Source organism: Pongo abelii, chromosome 1 (genome assembly GCF_028885655.2).
Source record: "Pongo abelii isolate AG06213 chromosome 1, NHGRI_mPonAbe1-v2.0_pri, whole genome shotgun sequence".
In the NCBI taxonomy this organism is placed as follows: Eukaryota; Metazoa; Chordata; class Mammalia; order Primates; family Hominidae; genus Pongo; species Pongo abelii.
Window position 1 is genome coordinate 16,673,572 of NC_071985.2, and position 20,360 is coordinate 16,693,931.

The following is a 20,360-nucleotide window of genomic DNA, read 5'->3' on the forward strand; positions in this document are numbered from 1 at the left end:
AGTATGTGTGGTGCTTTTGAGCATTACTATTGATAAACGCCATCTAGTGGTGTAGAATAGCAGATGCTCTATAGATCAATTCAACTAACACGTCATTATTATTGTTATTTCATAAAAGTAGAACCAAAAACACTTGTTAAAGGATCCTGTATGTTCCAAGTAGAAATAAAATTTGGAAGATTAAGATATAAACTTTAAATCTGCTATGGAAGAAAAGAGAAAAATCAATACAGTACTTTCTCTCAGTGCAATCCATCCACCCACTCCCTATTCATTCATCAGATATTGATCAAGACCACGTCTTTTGCCAGGTTCTGTGTGAGGTGCTAGATATAAAGTTCCAGTCTCCTCCTTGAAGGATAGCAGCAAGTGGCAAACACTGATGATCTACTGTGTCTTCAGCTGTTTTCCTTCCTTCCTCCCTCTCTTCTTCCCTCCCTCTCTCCCTCTCCTTCCCTCCTCTTCTCCTTCCTTTCCTCTCTTTTCTTTTTCCTTCCCTCCCTTCCGCCCTCCCTCCCTCCTTTCTTCCTCCCTCCCTCCATCCTTCCTTCCTCCCTCTTGCTCTCTCTCCCCCATCTCTTCCTCCTTCCCTCCTTCTTTCTTTCTTTTCTTTCCTTCCTTCCCCTCTCCTTCCTTCCTTCCTTCCTTCCAAGTGAGGCAAGAGGCAGAAGACACCTCTCATAGTGATAAAGTTAGTACAAGTTGTTAACCTGTGGGTCTGAGACTAGAGAAAGTGAAAGAGATAACGAGGGGTATAAAATGTAAAATAGCTATGGCCAAGAGTTTGAATCATCAGAAAAGAAATAACCCACCTGTCTTAGAAGATTCTTGGAGATACGTTAGATTGGACACATTGCAGCAAAGACAAATATAGGATTTTAAATTTCTGAAACATACGATCAAGAACACAAGAAACTTTTCCCTTCTGAAGGACATTTGTCAGTGATCCTTAATCACGCAATCCAAGATTGGCCATTCCAGATCTCCATGTCACACATCTATACAACATTAAATTCAAGTTGGCATTTTAAATGTGTTGTCTTTGCAGTAATCTGAGAATTGCTTCCTCTGTGAAACTCTCAGCTAGGTAGTATTTTATTTCCTGGAGTACCGTCTCATTATTTATCTGTAATAATCCGCATCCCCCAGAGCAGAACTGAACACAGAGTAGGCCTCCATAGATATCCACAGAACTGAGACTTTTGTATTAGATAGGTTTCTTCTAAGGCTATTATGGACAGTATAGGGTACTTGGCACATCATTTATGTTGTTCTATTGGTTTTGTGTTATTCTGGTGGTTTTCATTTTAAGATAAACATGTGCTTTGTTTTTTATCATGACTGGTAGTACACTAAAGCCAGTAACCCAGCTTTCTGAGCTGCAGCTGAACCATTTCTTTTAAAATTGCAGCAGAACTTTGCATTTCTTAATTTACTTCACAAGACCATATTCAAACATGTTTCTGTTGTAAAAGGTTTTCTTAAAAAAAAAGAAAAAAAGAAAAGTTGAAGCAGCACCCATGTGCTTGTCTGCCTGTGAGGACTTCCCTTCTAAGAGAAAAACAACCTGGCGTGGATGAAGTGCCGTGTAAGTGTTTGTTACACAAGTGAATAAGGCTGTGCTTGGCCAAAGGGCACCGCTGTTTCTCAAACATGCCTTGCACAGGCAGCTCCTGTGTATTCGCCCACAGTGCTTCCTCTTGCCAGGGGTAGAGTGCTCTCTTCTCTCCTTCTCGCCTGGCCAGTTTCACATCCTTGGTCAGGCCTTTGCTGGTTGGCCCAAGCCAGATGGCTGGCTCTCCTGCTGTCTCTGTGGGCACCACTCATTGGTGATCCCGAGCACCTGCTCTCAAGTTCTTCTCCTCGTCATAAAATTCATACACTCTAATAAATATTGCCCTTTGGGTCCTTAGAGTCCAATATAATACCCTGAATGTAATACGCATTCAACACCTATTTGTTGCAAATTATACATCTTCATTTGACATAAAAGAAATACTTATTAAAAGATGGTTAGTAATAGAAAAGGGAAGGAAGAAATAAGGATAGGAGTGTAAACCCTTATTTAACTTAGGTATTCGGATTTATTACAGTGTACACATTTCATCTGTAGGTAGAATCTTGCTGCAGTATGTCAAGAAAATAAAACTCCTGTTTTGCTAAATTCAAACGTAAATAGCTAGAAGTACCAGGCAAGGTCAGCCAAGAAGTGCAAAACCTTGGAACAGGGTAGACAGTTGGTATGTCTTTGAACTCCAGTTCTCTTTACACTTAGAGAAAAATACGTAACACTGATGTTGGAATTATTTCAGGAGTGGATGTGCTGAATCAAAACTGTAAAAAGAATTAGGCCGGGCCTGGTGGCTCACGCCTGTAATCCCAGCACTTTGGGAGGCCAAGATTGTTGGATCACTTGAGGTCGGGAGTTCCAGACCAGCCTGGCCAATGTGTCAAAACCCCATCTCTACTAAAAATAGAAAAATTAGCCAGGCTTGATGGTGCGTGCCTGTAATCCCAGCTACTTGGGAGGCTGAGGCAGGAGAATCACTGGCACCTGGGAGGCGGAGGTTGTAGTGAGCCGAGATCATGCCACCGCACTCCAGCCTGGGTGACAGAGCAAGACTCCATCCCCTGCCAGAAAAAAAAAAAGAATTAATCCCTTTAGTTTGTTTCTTTGGGAACCCCTAGAACACGATGCAATTCACAGAGGAAAGAAGAATTTTGAGGGATAGAAAGTGAGGCTTGGGCAACAAGGGGAGGGAAAATCTTGGCCTGGGGGAAGGCGAAAGTGATAAGTTCACACTAGCCTTTAGGCAAATACAATTTTATAATTCACCATTGATGTTTTTCTTTAAAATTTCAGCAAAATGTATAGCTTTAATATAGAATGATTTTCAGTAAGATGTCCTGAGGCAAAAAGGATGCACTGATATCTTCATAGGTGCTGCAATTCCACCGTCTGTGCTAAGTTTCAGGCTGTTTGCCTAAAAAGGCAAGAAACAAGAGGGCTGCTGCTAGAAAGACCAGCAAGGAAGGACACACACCTTAAATCTAATACTATTTCTAGAATATTTTATTTGGTGAAGAAGGTTCAGAATCATTCCTAAGATGTGTCTCTTGAGGATCTCTTGTGGTCGACCGTGAGGTGGACACCTTGTGGGTTTTGCTCTCGCCTGTATGTATCACCATTGTTCTGCACAGCAAAGGGGCTCACTCAGGACCTGTTTGTTGAAAGCAGGAACATTCTGATGAAGGCCAGCCTCATGTGACGTGGAGTTCTGGGAAAGTCAGAAACTCCCACAGACCTTCATAAACGTACACAAATATTTACTCTGCACAATCAATTACAGGCATTAAAAAAAAATACTGCCAACCTTGGTAGTGGGGCTTAGGATATTTCAATTTTAGTTTGGAAAACACAAGAAGTGGGATGGGAAGGTGAGAGAGTGAGAATGGTGGCTAATACCGTCATCGAAGAGTGTCTGGTCAGACTTCCTTCCACATATGATCATTATGTATTGGATATTAAGAAACACATCAAAGGGGTGGGTTCCTCTTCATCTATTAGACAGTGGACATTTGCAGCTGCAGCAGTAAGACCCACCTCAATGACAACCCACTGACCCAGGATCTGCTCCGGACTGTAGTGGATTTGTGCCTTATGGATCAAAATGCTGGAGGAGATGTGGTTCTTCTCCTCAAGGCCCTTATAGACAATGAAACACGCAATAAGGTGAAATGTGAGTATGTCCTCCCTAGGCACTCCCAGGAAAAGTTCCTTCACGGCTGCTTCTCCTGTAGGGTTTTGTTGAGTACATAGGAGATAATGTTGATATTTCTTGTAGAGTATCTACAACGTATGAGGATGCACCTGTGAGATGGTGAGCTCTTGAAAAGCCGAGCCTTATGTCCTGTGCATTTTATATTCCCAGCACCTAGCATGGTCTGGAATATCAGAGGATCTCCATAAATCTGTTTTTTCTTTTTTTTTTTGAGACGGAGTCTCACTCTGTCACCCAGGCTGGCGTGCAGTGGCATGATCCCGGCTCACTGCAAGCTCCACATCCCGGGTTCACACCATCCTCTTGCCTCAGCTACCCGAGTAGCTGGGACTACAGGCGCCTGCCACCACAGGCGCCTGCCACCACGCCCGGCTAATTTTTTGTATTTTTAGTAGAGACTGGGTTTCACCATGTTAGCCAGGAAGATCCTGATCTCCTGACCTTGTGATCCTCCCGCCTCGGCCTCCCAAAATGCTGGGATTACAGGCGTGAGCCACTGCGCCTGGCTTCATAAACGTTTGTTAAATGAATACATGACAATCTTGTAAATGCTGATAATTGGGTGACAGTTGGGAAACTCATCAAAACCTGGAGTGCTCAGGAATTGTATTATGTCACAGGATTGCTTCTTGACCTGTTTAGTTATACCTAATCCCACAGATTATACCTATAATTTAAAAAGATACAAAAGATTGTATAATGTGTACATGCTTCAGATCACAGAGAAATACAGCGTGGGAGGGAACGCCTCTATTTAACTTTTAACAGGGCTGTGTTCTAGGAAGTGTTTGTGATAGGGAAGTAGAGATAACATTTTTTCTTCAGGAAGAAGTCTGACTCTAGAAGGGGAGGAACTGAAAGCCCCAATCCAGTCTCAGGGAACCCAGCTCAAAACTCTAACAAAAAAGCCTGCTCAGGAAATTCTACGGTGTGGCTGGAAGGTAAGTTAGAGGCTGCCTCCACCTGCTTTATTATTCCTGCGTATAGATGACTGTTGCTGTTCATTTAGGCAGAGTCAATTCCAGTCCAGCTTAAAAGATTCTTCTGAGACCCTTTAATCTTTCCGCATCTAATTCAAATGTCAAGCAATTTACAATAATAGTTTCAAATAATGCTTCCTCACAGGTGAGTCAACATTTCTAAGAAAGTTGGGTATAAAAAGTTCAATTCTTCCTCGTCGGAAAAAAGATCCAAGACATTTCTACCGTGGGCTGAGCGCTGCCTGGAGGGCAGGGAGGAAGGGGTGAGCGGACCGCGCTGGGATGCGGGTGCCTGGAACTGCTGGTCTCTCCGTTTTCCCCCAGCTCCTAAAGGTTTCTTAGCAGCATTTCCTGCACGCTGGCACCCCCTGTCCTCCTAACGTTTTACTGCCTGCGTGTTTCTCTGTGCTTCCCCACCCTCCGACCCACAGGGTCCGGGGCGCCCTCCGGGGGCCGGCACATAGCAGGGTCTCGCTTCCTCGCGCTGTCTTCTTCAGATGGGATCACTTCGACTTGCGGCCGTTCGGGCGTTCGCGGGGCCTCGGCGATTCTGTGGCGTCCTGGGCTGTGTATGTAGCCCCAGCGGCCGAGGATCACGGATCCGACCGCCTGGCCGCCGCGTCTGTCCCAAGTTGGGAGATGGGAGGGCCGGGTGGGGTCGCGCCTGCGCCAGGGGGCGGCTCAGAACCAGACTCGCGGTTTTTAACTTATTCCTCAGAGGGGCGAAAGCGAGTCCCGACAAGGACGGCGACGGCTTTCTAGAAGCCGGGGTCCAGGTAGGCTGCCCGGCCCTCGAGCTCGCCCAGCGCCGCTCATGCTGCGCCCCGCAGCCCCCTCCGCAAGAAGGGCGTCCGGGCCCCTCCTGGACGCGCAGCTCCAGCGCGCTGCGGGGCCTGGGAACAGCGCACCGGCTGCGCCCAGAGCCCGGCGGGCGCTGAGACTGACGGTGCCTGCGCCCAATCGTGGGGCGGGGCCGAGGGGGCCTGCAAGCGGCGGCCAATGGGAGCCCGCAGAGCGGGCGGGGGGCGGTGCCGCTGGGCGGGCGGGCGGTGGCATCGGGAGCCGGCGCGGCAGACTGGGAGCCCGGGAGGAGCCGGCGGAGCGAGAGGAGGAGGAGGACGGAGGAGGAGCACCGCGCCCCCGCCGGCCGCCCGAGCGCAGGCCGAGAGCTCCAGCCGCAGCCGGCGGGTCCGGGCCGCCTCCGCCGGAGCCCGGCGCGGGGAGAGTCCGGGCCGATGGGCAGCCCGGGGCAGCGGCGGGCGGCGAGGCGGCAGCCCGGGTACGCGCCGCCCGGCGCGCACAGGCTGTAGCAGGTCCCGGCGGACGGCGTTGCGAAGGTTCGTGTCGGCAAATCGGACGGGCAGCGTGGCGAGGGTCGGTTTGGGATGGCTGCGGCCAGGCGGGGACTGTCCCGAAGGGGAAGGGGATGCCCTTTGGGGCGCTTTGGGGGGCTGACGGCGGCGAGGGGTGCGAGGGGCGCGGGGGTGCGAGGGGCGCGAAGGTGCGAGGGGCGCGGAGGTGCGAGGGGCGCGGCGCAGGGTCCGGCTTGTAGGCGCAGATGCGCCCCGCGCTCCCGGGCCCCGGCTGGAAGAGGAGCCGCCGCCGCCTCTTCTCTCCAAGTTATCGATCGGCTGAAAGGTTATTCCGGTCTCGGCGACACAGGCACTGAGGAGGATCTCCTCCAGGTGCCCAGAACTCCGCTTTGACTAACGCTCTCTGGAAGGGCTCGCGGTTGCCCGACGCAGCTTCCCCGGCGCGCCTGGCCGGTTGACGCCGAACTTGCTGCAGGGCTAATTCCCCTTCTAGAAGGGGTGCGCCCGGAGCGCGCGCCCTCACCGGGACGGATTCCTCTTTGTAAGACCGTGAGCCTCTCGCGAGCGCCCTTCTTACTCACTGCGACCTTTCTTCCCACTTTGCCAGCTCCTGGGCCTCTCCGGGTCTTCCCGTGTCAGTGAGGGTAGTTTGCCCACGTCCTGGGAATATCCCCAGGAACACCTACAGATTCATTTTCAGCCGTGCGGCAAACCCAAAGAATCAATTTCGGCTCATCATCTGCAAGAGAGAGCCGAGGCTTCTCGGAAAGGAGAACAACTTGGCATTACCCCTCTGGGAGATATTTGTCATCATTAACCTGCTTGAGTTAAATTAATTCAGCCCAAGATGACTCTGGCCTGAGTATTGGAAAAAATCAAGTGCGTTGGTCACGGAATTGTGCTCACCAAAACATGATTTTGGTCAAAATAAAATTGTAGACATTTTGGATTTTGGTTAAATTGAGACTGGGTTTTGACAAGAATGGCTTTTTTTCAAAAAACAAGGAAAAAAAGCCTCAAAGAATCTTGGTGATTCTCATGGCTTTGCTCAGTAAGTTCAAAATAGTCGCACAGATTTTTCTTTTCTTTGCCTCTTTTGTCTGCCGTCTCCATTCTAAACGTTAACACTAGATGGCTTTCTTATGACAGACATTTAGTAAACTGCCCATTTGAGTTGCGTTTGTGTGCAGCCTAGGTTGTAGTTTTTCTAGTGTTACAATTAGTAATTGAAGGAAAAAGATCTCCCAAACTGTTGCTTTTTATTACTTTCCTAGAAAACCTACACATACCGATATTTTTGCGGATATTGAGAGGTGGCCTATTATTTTTGGCATTCCTAAAGTTGAATTTCAAGAGACAACTTGGTTACTGTATTTAGTTACATCATTTAAGAATGCCTGTTTCATGTTTGGACTTACTTAAAGAATTCAGAGTTCTGTTAGTTTTGTCATCCTGTTTAGACAATATTTCCAGTTGAAAGATATTTACCGCTTGATTGAATTTGACTGCTTGATTCAGAGTTATAAGAGAGTATTATTCATGAGAAAATGCAATCTTTCTTAAGTTTTGGGTATAAATCACATTGATTCTTCCTAAAAGATTCCATTGATCCATTTTGGGAAGAGATTCAGTTAAAGTATCTGCATGATTCATACCAGGGATTGTGTTAGGGACATCTTCTCCCCAGAGGATATTTGATTTTTTCATTTCTAAGCACAAGCCCTTTTATGACAAGCACAATAGCCCGTAGTTTCAGCAGTAACAGCAGCAGCAGCAGCAGCAGCAGGCTCCCAGTTATGTTTTTAAGCACTTTTATTCTAAAGCAAGATCATGGCAGCCTGTCCAAATCTTGCCTAGGTAGGCAAACTTATTTATACGCTGGATAAATATCTTGAAATTATCTTTATAGCGCTCATTTATTGTGTGCCTTGCCCATTTTAAAATAAGACATATTGAATTTGTTCTAAATTAGAGTGTATTCATAAATAGCTGAAGGAAAAAGAAGAAAAACTACAGAGCAAACATCTGGGAAGTAGGAAATGAAATCAGAAACAGCTTTTATCAGTACCCACATTCTACCTATAGATGGGGTGAAATGAACTTGGATAAGAAGCAGTGTAAGCACTTGATCCGGAAAATAAAGCAAGCCCTAGATCACAGGTATGGGGGTGGAGCTTCTGGCTTTTAGTATGGGCCACAGATTTTACCCAGTTGCTTTAAGTATATGTTTTTCATTAAATGCTTTTTATGTTTTTAAATCATAGATTTTCTCAAAGAGCTTTAATTGTATGGAATGTAACTTTTAGTCTAATAGGGGAATTATCAGATCATGATTTGGCTTCTATGATGCTTACTGTAGTTAAAGCTGTGTAATATGGATTTGGAAGGTTTTTTTTTTTTCTCCCCCCCACCCCCCAAGACTGGGATGGTGGTTTGAAGGGTTTCTTGATACCTGAGCTTAGTAAACACTTGTCCACCTTGGGGATCTTTTTACCTGAGGCAAAGGGGAAGCGGGTTATTATTTTGAAATTAGCAGTCTATTTCTGAAAGTAAGGAAATACTAGCTACCCTGAAAAACCAGTTGTTTTGGTAATTGAAACTGGTTTAAAAGCACTGTGTTTGGGCATCAAAACTAGTTTAAAGGGATTGTGTTTCCCGCATACTTTGCAAAGAACTATGTGTTTATGTGGATACAGCCCCTTGCCCCCAACCATAATTGGTAAATGCAGGGGTTATTTTTTGAGATTGAGGAAGGCATTGAGTTTTTGAACTTCTGATCAATTTATGGTGGTAGTTTAGGATTACAAATCCTTTTAAAGACATACTGAATTTGAAGAAAATTTAGACTGGGGTATTGTTAATTGAAAAGCTGTTTTGTTTTGTTTTTTCTGTTTTGAACTTCAGTGAAATACAAAGTACAGTCCTAGAGAAGAGTGAACCATGTTCTAGGTTTTCTACTTCTGTTAAGGTGCCTAATTCATTTGCAGAGTGAGAGTGGAAAAAGCTTTAGGCACAGACAGGAACCTTGAGCTTCCTGCCTCTACCACCTGTCACAAATGAATTTGGATGAAAGTATTTTCGTGATCCCTTTCAGCACCAAAATTTGGGGTTTCTTTAAGGTTTAAAACGAATGCATTAGAGTAATGAAAATGCCTGTCTGACTGGGATGTTTATATTTTTCATGATTATGTCATTTCTTCGCCTTGGCCTATAGTAAGTTTGTATGTGAATGTTTTGCATGAGGGTCATAGTTACTTGATTTACCTTGAAATCAATGATTCAGAAATTGCTTTTTCTGTTCCAATTGCATTTAGCTGTGACTCCTTTTAAAAGAGTGATAACAATATGGTAGGAATTTAACAGCCTCCCAACTTTAGACATAGATTATTTTGATCCTTTCTGAACTTGATTCATAAACTTTGGTTCCAAAGAACAGCAGTTGTAGAAGGGAGCCAGATCTTGACTCACTGTTGAAGTTCTGCTTCTTGAGAGATTTCATATTTAGTGCAACCCAATTCCTTGGTTCGTTCTTCCCCCCCCAGTACTAGATAGCCAAGTTGGGTGGTAGGAAGGAAGAAAATATGCAGCAAGTCGAGTCTAGTTGTCATAGCACCTTTGGACCAGAAAGGACCTTAAAGACTGCCTCATCATGTTATTCCTATATCTTTTGTTTTCATCTACCTGTAAAATGAAAAAAACAAGCAAATATTAGGGATTGTTAGATATGTCAGCATTTAATGTTGCTACGTAAGTGTGTTTAAAATTGACAACAGCAGTTACTACCTATTGTCAATGCATTTTGTCAAAATCTGTTTGATGTACCAAAAAAGAGAAAAGGTGGGGAAAGGGGGAAGAATATGTATGCTGTCAGACTTAAAGGAGAGTTCTTCCTATCCAGAGAGGAGCTGTGTTAAAATTACCACACTCGTGGATTTATAGCTATCCCCACACAGACACTTTTTTCTTTTGCGTGGGTCAATGAAAACTTCACTAAGTACCAGGGTTTGGAAATCACTGAGTAGCTCAACTAACCCTTCTTTGATATTTGAATCCTTTTATATAATCTCTATAAGTGGTCTTCCAGTAATACCTGAACATTGCAAGTAACGGGTGGTGATCTCCACCTTTTAATGGTTTTGAGTACTAGAAAGTTTTTTTGGCCTATAGAATTGAAATCTGATTCTGCTTGTTTATTCAAATTCTACTGCCTTGGTCTACAGAACAAATCCTTCAGTCTCTGTCAGAGTTGGGCTCCTGGTGTAACGTGACCCGTGAACATGACCCATGTAGAGTAGAGCAGGAGTGTCCTGTCATAGGTTGCATGTTGCTTGCACTGATGTAGTCCAAGTTTGCGTTCACTTTTCCGGTGGCCAGACTCAATGAGTTTCCTTTTCACTAAAACCCCCCGAGCCGTTAATCACATGCTGCCATTGAACCTCGTCTTTCCATCTTGTGCTGATGTCACTGCAAAACCTATTGCGCTGTGGTTTTGCTTTATTTTAGCTGATTCTTTCCATCATGCTTTTTGGAATTTGATTATATTATTTGGCACCTTCACCTGTCCTCCCAAAGAAATGCTGTCTGTACATTATTAGATCAGACTCTTTTATATTTTTGCTTAAGCCAGTGATGAAATTGTTAAACTGGCTGAACAGCACCAAGTGTGTCTCTGGAAGCTTCCCTCGAGGCTTACAAGGAGTTACACTCTCAGTTACAGTTAACTACTAATGCTCTTAATATCATATAACTAGCCCATATATCTCCACCTTTCCACATGGATATCCTGAAAAAGGGTGTCAAACCTCCTTTGCTGGTTCTACTGACCAAGTTATGCTGAGTAATAATGAGTTCATTTTCAGTGTGTCCCTAGTAACGAGGACTCTCTTCTACATATGATTAAGAAAATTTGTTGAATGACTGACTAGATTGAGACACTAGGGTCACGCTGTGATCTGTGACCTCTGGAGGCCTTAGGAACTGCAGTGCTTGTAGGAAAAATCAGAATCTTGTTGGACTTTCTTCAGCTTGTTTTTTGGTTTGGTATTCTCTTGTGTTGAATTGCTTTCAGATAGTAGGGAAGAACACCACAGTCTCTTCCGGTTTTGTTTTAATTGGTTGATATACTTCTCTTCCTATTTTACTAATAAACATTTAGCCAGAAGGGGTGTCTTGAACTCTGCCCATTAGATTACTCCATATTTTTCACTTCTGCATATTTGCTTAATCTGCTGAGAAATATCCCCATTTAGTTGAGTTGCTCAAGAAATCAGAACAGTCCGAAGTAGGCTATCTGGTAGTATATTCAAACTCTTAAGTAAAAATATCTAGGTAAAGAGCCAGTGTTAAAAATTGTTACTGTGGAAAGTAAGAATTCTTGGGTGAATAAAAGATTATGTATGCTGAGATCAACTATTGTGTGGAGTTTTAAAAGAAAGTTCTGATTAATGCTTAAGGCATAGTGTCCTGTGAAGTCAGCATAACTACTTTCACTGTCTTCTGGAGGTGGTTTTGATAACACATTTGGTTCCTTGTTGAACAGTGGGTATTCACATTGTTGAGGAATAGCTTTGGGATACTGTCCTCTCTGTATTGAAGTTTCTAATAAATAATTTTAGGAATTATAGTTTTGATTCTTTGTACAGGGCAATGCTACCTGTTTCAGGTGTTTAAATGGCCTAATGCAAAAAACAGTGGTTTCTTTTTAGTAGGTTCTCAAGGTTCTCAAACTTTTTTCAACGTTCATCCCATCTGTACACAGTTGTCTAAGTGTTCATGTATGTATGCATATACATATATACATATCTGCATGCACGTTTGTGTGTGTGTATATGTATAATATATCTGTATGTATAAACATATACTTTACTGTGCTAAGATATTATTGACATTATAAAACAAATGTACATTTTAAGGAGATTAATATTAAAAATAAATAGATGTAGAAGTATTTTCTCTGCATCTCAAGGGCGTTTGTATCTTTGAAATGTGTGGCCCCTGTTTAGAGACCACTGTTGTACTATCACTGGTTAGGGTTTATAGCAGTTGAGAAATGGAATTTCTAGGGAGCCTGTAGGGTCTTGTGAGGCAAGCCGAAGACAAACTCCACTCTTGATGGGCCTTATATTTACTGTGTATGTATTCTTTTTCCCGAAGACATTTCTGACTTTGGCCTGTTTTCTTACAGAATTGCTTGTGGGTCTTGGTTTGAGGTTTCATTTATTGAGGGGTAGGAGGTTAATGTAATGGTGATGCTATTCTCCTTAGAAAGTTTCTAGTTGAACTCCGCTGTTTTTTTGTTTTGTTTTGTTTTGTGTTTTGAGACGGAGTCTCGCACTGTCACCCAGGCTGGAGTGCAGTGGCGCGATCTTGGCTCACTGCAAGCTCCGCCTTCTGGGTTCATGCCATTCTCCTGCCTCAGCCTCCCAAGAAGCTGGGACTACAGGTGCCTGCCACCATGCCTAGCTAATTTTTTTTTGTATTTTTAGTAGAGACGGGGTTTCACCATGTTAGCCAGGATGGTCTCGATCTCCTGACCTCGTGATCTGCCCGCCTCAGCCTCCCAGAGTGCTGGGATTACAGGCGTGAGCCACTGTGCCTGGCCTGAACTCAGCTGTTTAAGAAGCATCATACTTTCACACTCAGACAAAACCATTCCCAGGATCAGGGTATGTTAAAAGTTCAGATTGATAGCCTAGCTCTGTCTGTATGTGGTTGGCTAGAACTGTAGCACACAGGCACCCGTAGTTCAAGGAATGCGTAGCTTCCCAGCCATTAGTGGGTTGGGAATGAATGAGGAGAGACAGCAGGGAGCCCTGCTCTTGTATCTCCAGTAGCTTCCAGCTAAACGAGCACCATCCACCCCCACCTATCCTCCTGTGCCATTTTAGTAATGGAACATTAACAGCAAACAGGCAGGGACATTTCTAGTTTACTGCTGTATTCCCTGCACTTAGGTGGTTTTTGACACATAATAGGCTCACGGTAAACAAATATTTGTTAAAGAAATGATTGGGAGTTGTGGGTTGAACATAAAAGAACTTCCTTTATCTTGGCTTTTGTTGAACTAAATACTGTTGAGCAAGTTCTAATCATTATTTCTATTGTACATGATCTATCTTGAACAACAGTTTATACCTCATTTATGCCTTTCCTGGGTCATTTGAAATGACCTGTGATTGAACTCTGATATGGAACTGGTAAAAATGTGGAAGTTTCTGAAGAGGGACTGTGTTCCATCTGTTACATCAAGAATTTTATAGCCCCATTCAGAGGGGTGTGGTTCCTGGGAGCCTGGGCACCCTTAGGTGGCCGCCTTTCATGAGAGAGTATGATTTACACCTTTCCCAGGTTTCAAAGTCTCATCTGTGCTGATGACTGCATAGCCCTATTTGAATCCCATGAGGCTGCAGTTGACTTAAAAGCCCTGGCTGGGGCTTAATCAAGCTTACTGAAAAGAAACGATTTCTGAATTGTGTAGTACTGTCTGTAGTCCTTTAGCTCTCAGTCCATTAGCAGGGTTCATTTCTACAGGAAATCATGATGTTTAAAAACCCCATCAGTAGTGTATAGTGCATCTTTTGTTGACTCAGTACATGAGGATATTATTTATGCCTTAAATATGGTAGGTGCTCAGTAGCCATAGTCTTAATTTTACATGGTAAAAGTCTTTTATCTTTAATATCTTAACGTAGTGCTAGTTCTTATAATATGACATTAGAGGGATATCATTCTAACTCCTATTTGTTTATATTTGTGTATAAGGTATGCTGTGATAAGTGCTGTAAGCAAGGCGTACATGATAGTAGAAGCATCCAATTTATCAACCAATTTTATTTGAGGATCGTTGTAACTCATTTGTTTGGAATAATAGGTCATTTTTCCCGTTTAAAATGTTTTAAGTTGGGCATAGTGGCTCATGCCTGTAATCCCAGCACTTTGGGAGGCTGAGGCAAGGATTGCTTGAGCCCAGGAGTTTGAGACTAGCCTGGACTACAAAGCAAGACCTCATCTCTACAAAAAATTTTAAAATGAGCTGAGTGTGGTGGTGCACACCTGTCGACCTAGCCACTGGGGAGGCTGAGGAGGGCCGATCCCTTGAGCCCAGGTGTTTGAGGTTACAGTGGGCTGATTGTACCAGTGGACCCCAACCTGTGTGACAGAGTGAGACCCTCTCACACACACACAAAAATAAAATGTTTTAAATGACAAGAATAAGTGAAGGAGACTAATGTTGTTGATTTATGAAGAGAATAAAGAATTGGGGAGAGATATTCTTAAAGGCAAGTGTAAAATGTTATCGTGCTTGAACTTTCATTTGTGTTCTCTCATGTATACTTAACGAGAACCTTATAAGGCTGGTGGGATTTTTTTCCCTTTTACAGATACAGAAACTAAGGTTTAATGAAAGTGTGGTTTTCTGAATCTGAGTCCTTATATTTTAAACCCATGTCTCTTGGTTCCAGCTATAGTGTTCTTTATTCTACAGCTCACTTGTAAGGTATGGTAGGTTTCAATAAATCATGATAAAAGGAAAGAATGAAAAGACAGAAAGGAAGAAGGGAGAGAGGGAGGGACTAAAGAAGGTGTATGCATATGAGAATGGTGGAATTATCCGACTCACTGTCACTGAAAGGGGGAAGTGGAGGCTGAGGGTTGGGTTAATGAGCTCATTGTTCTGGTCTAAAAACTGCCGTGTTCTCTCAGCCAGTGAATTGTCTGTTATTAACTAGAAATTTTGTAATTTGTGGTGAGGTAGCAGTTTTACTGATTGAATCAGGTTATATATTCTTTGTTGGGAAGTGAGTGGGTCCTTCTGTGATCATGCAGAGAACATTTTTTTTAGCCCCTGAGTCTTTGCCAAGATTAAAAGAAATATAAGAGGAAAACAATTTTTGTTTTGCATTTATACTTTGCTAGATTTGCATAATCTTTGTTTAAGCCAGTTGAATGTGAATCCCTAAATAAATTTCAGGCATTTAAATATTTAAAAAGATTCATCCACAGTACTTTACTCACCCAAAGAATAAGTGCTTACAACAAAGAAAATAACACCCTTGCAGATGTAGCCTATATAGACTTTGTTCACCTTGTCATTGAATTATACAACATTAGTAGCGAAGCTAGAATTTGAAGATTCACTGAAATGCTTAGCTGGCTCTGTTCCAAAATATTGTTTCCCTGGTAGAGAAAGCAGGACAATTTGTTTAAAACTGGCAGTTCGCCAGTCAGAATAGCTCTGACGCAATCATTGCAGTAACTACTTTGCTCTGACTGCTAATTTTAGGGCAGTTAAATCTGGGTGATGTCTGATGGCTGCTGTCGCTGTGCGTCTGGTTATGTGGAGCTTTCTAAATTCATCCTCTTAGCTTGGCACCGTAACTTAGTTCTTTCTGAGATAAGCTGTGGAGCAGAGGGGATGTTGAGTCGGCACAGGATATGTGCATGGAATGAAGAACAAGGCCCTAGGAGAGTTTCAAGAGACACTGCTTTCATCTTACTACGCTCTTTGTTATTCCAATAGCAAAGGCTTAGCACATCTGTACTTCCCTTGCTGTAGCACCCTGGGAGGTGTTGAGGAAGGTGGAGAGAAGTGTACATCGAGACACCTGCCTTCATGGAGCAGGGTTCTGGCAATATGCACTTGCTTTCCTTGTCATCCCTGCAAGCATTAGTGTGTTTAAAAGTGAACTTTTACCTTCTTCCTTTTTGGAACAGGTAAAACTACAGAGAAAAATGATAATTTAAAAAAATCTGGCCAGGCGTGGTGGCTCATGCCTATAATCCCAGCACTTTGGGAGGCTGAGGTGGGCGGATCATGAGTTCAGGAGTTCAAGACCAGCCTGACCAACATGGTGAAACCCCGTCTCTACTAAAAATACAAAAATTAGCCAGGCTTGGCAATGCATGCCTGTAATCCCAGCTACTCAGGAGGCTGAGGCGGGAGAAACGCTTGAATTCGGGAGGCGGAGGTTGCAGTGAACTGAGATCACGCCATTGCACTCCAGCCTAGTGAGAGAGTAAGACTCCATCTTAAAAAAAAAAATCTATTTGGAGCATTTAAGAGTAGAGTAGACTATCTTGCTATTGCAGATGATACAAGTGGGATAAGGGGTTCTTCCGTGGCCTTGTCTAACTCTCTCAGCTTTCTGGGGCAGTGACTATAATCCAATTTTAAAATAAGGATGTGGGGCCATGCCATCTTGAAGTCTTTTTAAATGCTGGCATTCTAAGATTTCCAAGTTAACAGGGGCACCCTAGGGTGTGAGATCCCTGAGGACAGGGATCTTGTCCTTCCATCCCTTCCATCCCGTCCTGGGTAGCTGTCAGGCAGAGTCAGCAAATTAACTGACTTAGAATTTAGTCCTCAGAGGGACTTTGAGTGTTTGTCTAGTTAAACTTCCTTATATTACTGATTCAGAACTATCAGAGGGAATGATTTAATCACTAGAGCTATTGTGTAGTAGCATGGGCTACCTTATTAGGTGATGAATGAACTGCCTTCTTAGATGATGAACTAACTAACTTGGGCAGAGTTGATGGCTATGTGTCAGGTGTATTAGAAAAAGATTCCTGTGTAAATGAGACCATATGATAGATGGGCACTACAGCTTCTTTCAGATGAAAGAGTGTGTGGTTAGCTGAGAATAAGGTGGGTTTGCATAGTTAGGAAAACATTCAAGGAAGATAGAACTTGAGTTAAGCTTTGGAAAATAGTTAGGATTTGAATTTTTGTTGAGGGCCTCTTGTGTGCAGGAAACTGTAGGCCCTCTCCAAGACCAGAAGATACATACAGAACACTCTCAGTTGTTCCTTTGATCACAGTACTATCTCTATTAAAATGATCTGCTTAAATCCAAACTCATCTTTTTGCCTGGTTTAGGTTTTGCAACTCCAGAAATGGATTTTATTAACAAAAGCAACATTAAGGAGAAGTGACGGACAGTATTTTCAAAGTGGTGATAATTACTTTGTCTATCATGTAAGATGGTCATTATGTTTTTTTTCCTCATTGTAATTTACTAAAGGTTATAGACTGTGTCATAAAACTAAAGGAAAAATTATTTTGGATATACAGAGATATAAATGATGTTTTGGTATAAAATTACTGAATTCATTTCAGTTAGTTGACAGAATATACACATAGTATTATATTTGCAACTCAAGGTCATGTGTTTTGTTTTGAGACTTTATACTTAGGAATATATAACTTGATAATTGATACACTGAAGTGATTTATTTTAAAATTATGCTGAGTAACAAGAGTTTTTTTTTTTTTTTTTTGAGATGGAGTCTCGCTCTGTCCCTCAGGCTGGAGTGCAGTGGTGCAATCTTGGCTCACTGCAACCTCCGACTCCTGGGTTCAAGCGATTCTCCTGCCTCAGCCTCCTGATTAGCTGAGATTACAGGCACACGCCACCACGCCCAGCTAATTTTTGTATTTTTAGTAGAGACGGGGTTTCACCATGTTGGTCAGGCTGGTCTCGAACTCCTGACCTTGTGATCCACCCGCCTTGGCCTCCTAAAGTGCTGGGATTACAGGTGTGAGCCACCGCGCCCAGCCACAAGAGTTTTAAACTGAGGCGACATTAGGAAGGATGTCTGTGGACAAAAAGAGCTTGCCTTGCCTGAGCATCCCTTCAGCCCCCAGGTCTCTGGGGTGTTGTTCGTTTGCTGCCCATGCTCCCTTCCTTCAGTCCACTTCCTGTCTTATGTCTCATGAACTAACAGTAAGTGCTGGGTAAGATTTGCGTTCTGCTTTAAACTTCTGCGATTTATTTAAACCAATAAATCTCAGTGTAATTGCCATATACTTTCTCCCAACGTTTTATCATGCAAATTTGCAATCTTACAGAAAAGCTGAGAATATTGTGTGGTTTAGTGGACACCTCTGTACCCACCTCCTGGATCCCAGAGTTGTTAGGTCTGGCTTTATTTGCTTTATACATGTCTCTCTGTCTTCTACCCATCCATCAGTCCATTTTATTTTTTTGATGCATTTCAGAGTAAGTTGCACACATGTTTACACTTTATCACTAAACACTTTAGCATGTATATTGTAAATGAGTTAAAAACTTTTACATTTTTTGAAGTAAAAGGTATAGAGTGAAATGCACAAATCTTAAGTGTATCATTCTGTGAGTTTTGATAAATGCATACACCCATATGGCCCATACTTCTATTAGGATGTGAAATGTTTCTTTCACTTCCGAAAGTTCTCTGATGTCCCTGCCCGGTCAACTTACTCTTTTGTTTCCCACCTTTATCTGAGGCAACCTTTGTTCCTTTTATTTTTAGGGCCATTGATAAGTTTTGCATGTTCTTGTACTTGATGTAAATGGAATCATGCAGTATGCACTCCTGTGTATAAAGCTTCTTTCAAAATTCAGCATAATTTATTTATTTTTACTTTGTTGTATACTTTATATGACCACACTGGGTTTTCTTTACCTTCATCTTGATCACATGACCTTTTCAGAGGTCATATCCGTTTGTCAAATGATTTTAGGAGCAATTTCTGTCAGATATTTATGTATTTATCTTCAGTCACATCTCAACTTTCCTTTTCCCTACAGGGGTGTGATTTTCCTATCTGATTTGGCAGTTTCCCCACTGGATCTCATCTTACATCCCACCCATTCATTCTGGAGATTAGGTGCTTCTTTTGTTAGTTGGCTGACACTTGCTGCAGGCCTGGCTCAGGCCAGCTCACAGCATTGAGCTGAGCAACTTTGCTTCTGAAGAGTTGGATCCTGACATATTACTGGTTTATTTGTATCTGATACTTAGAAAATTTTAGGTGAATGAAAATAAATCTATTTATCTTTGCAAAACTGAGGAATTATTTCTAATTAATTCAAATTATTTCCAATTATTTCAAATGCAACAATTATTAAAACAAAAAAAATTCCTGAGTTCAGTTTTATGATACTATATGAAGGTGACTAATCAATTAGCCATGAAAAAATACAGATTTTCAATCACTTATGCTGAAGAGATACTGGCTGGCAAAATGAAGACATAGTTGACATAAAAATAAAAGTCTAGACTTAATTAACCACCTCCTTTTCTATTTCTTCTACTACTGAAGTTCTGAGTTGCTAAACCTCTCCAGCCATAAATGAAAGTACTAAAATGTTTTCATCAGCTGTACCGGGTTAATGGTTGTTTTGCATATGGAATGTGCATCAAGGTGAGAAGACTTTTCCTTAGGGCTGTATTGGTTAAGGTAGCTCTGCTTGCTCTAAGAGACACTACAGAATGCTCTGGCGGTGGAAAAGCTGATTTCTTTCTAGTGTGACAGCCTAAAGTCCGGACAGGTAGGCTGCTCTCCGCCACCTGACGTGTGTGGATTCAGGTTCCTTCCATCTGTTTCTGCCATCATAGGGCCCAGCCTCGCTGCATTGCTCTCAGCGATCTGCGCTGAGGCTTGTTGAGGGGGAAGGGGCACCCAGGTGTGCATCACCTAAAGGGCCGGCCCAGAAGGGTCTCCTCCATCCCTTCCACTCATTCTTCTGGAGCTCTTATTATGACCTGACCTAACTTCAGGGGATCCTAGGGAATGTCGTGTAGCTGGCTATCCCTGGGCTTCTGTTCTAGTCTTGTGGAATTAGCATTGCCAATTCTTCGGTTCTGCTTTGCCCAGTGTGTTTTATGATGCTTTGTGTGATGCTGGATGTTAGAACTCTTGTGTTGGGAGCTTCCCTAGTATTCCTCTCTACTGTAGGATAAAATTCCTTGTGATCTTGAGCTCTTTTTGCTATATTGTACTCCCAAGATACAGAACACGTTTTGGATAGATCAGACATGGGCTAAGACTGAGGGGCCATCTCCATGGCTGTGGGGCCTGTATGTCAGTCAGCGGCTTCCCCTCTAAAAGTCCACATTTCTGAACCTGTAAGTGGAAAAAATTTAGTCCGTGTCATAGTATTACGGAGAGGATTTATCGAGAAAAGCTGCCTGTCGTATAGCTGGTGCTCAGATGTATTAATTCGTCTGCTATTTATTACGTGTTCTTTTTTACCAGACACAGTTCTAGGGACTCAGGTTATGGTGGTGAGTAAGGCAGACAGGGTGTTGCCCTTGTGGTGCTCTTATTCTGGAAATACAGTAGATTTTCTAATAATATTTCTCAAGATAGAGTCCTTCCCCGCTCCCCCCCCATTGGAAGTAGTTTAGTTCTGGGTGGAGGAAGGGAGAGTAAAGTCTAATAATTAGATTGCTGACAGATTCTATAACTTCGAAAGAAATGTTACTGGAGACATGGATCAGGGGATGTAATAAAAGAC

General features: G+C 43.0%; 1 protein-coding gene across 7 annotated transcripts in view; it reads left to right on the forward strand.

Annotated features, from left to right (window-relative positions):
- Positions 1 to 5,474: 5,474 nt before the first annotated feature.
- SIPA1L2 (signal induced proliferation associated 1 like 2) overlaps positions 5,475 to 20,360 on the forward strand; it is a 237,895-nt gene continuing 223,009 nt past the window's right edge. For 4 of the 7 annotated variants that reach the window (XM_054561433.2, XM_054561492.2, XM_054561483.2 and 1 more), the window contains exon 1: positions 6,004 to 6,099. The gene's annotated coding sequence lies outside the window, so the exon portion shown is untranslated. Of the gene's footprint in view, positions 5,539 to 6,002; positions 6,137 to 20,360 lie in introns of those variants that run through there. The other 3 variants (XM_054561462.2, XM_054561454.2, XM_054561438.2) reach the window with 3 other exon arrangements.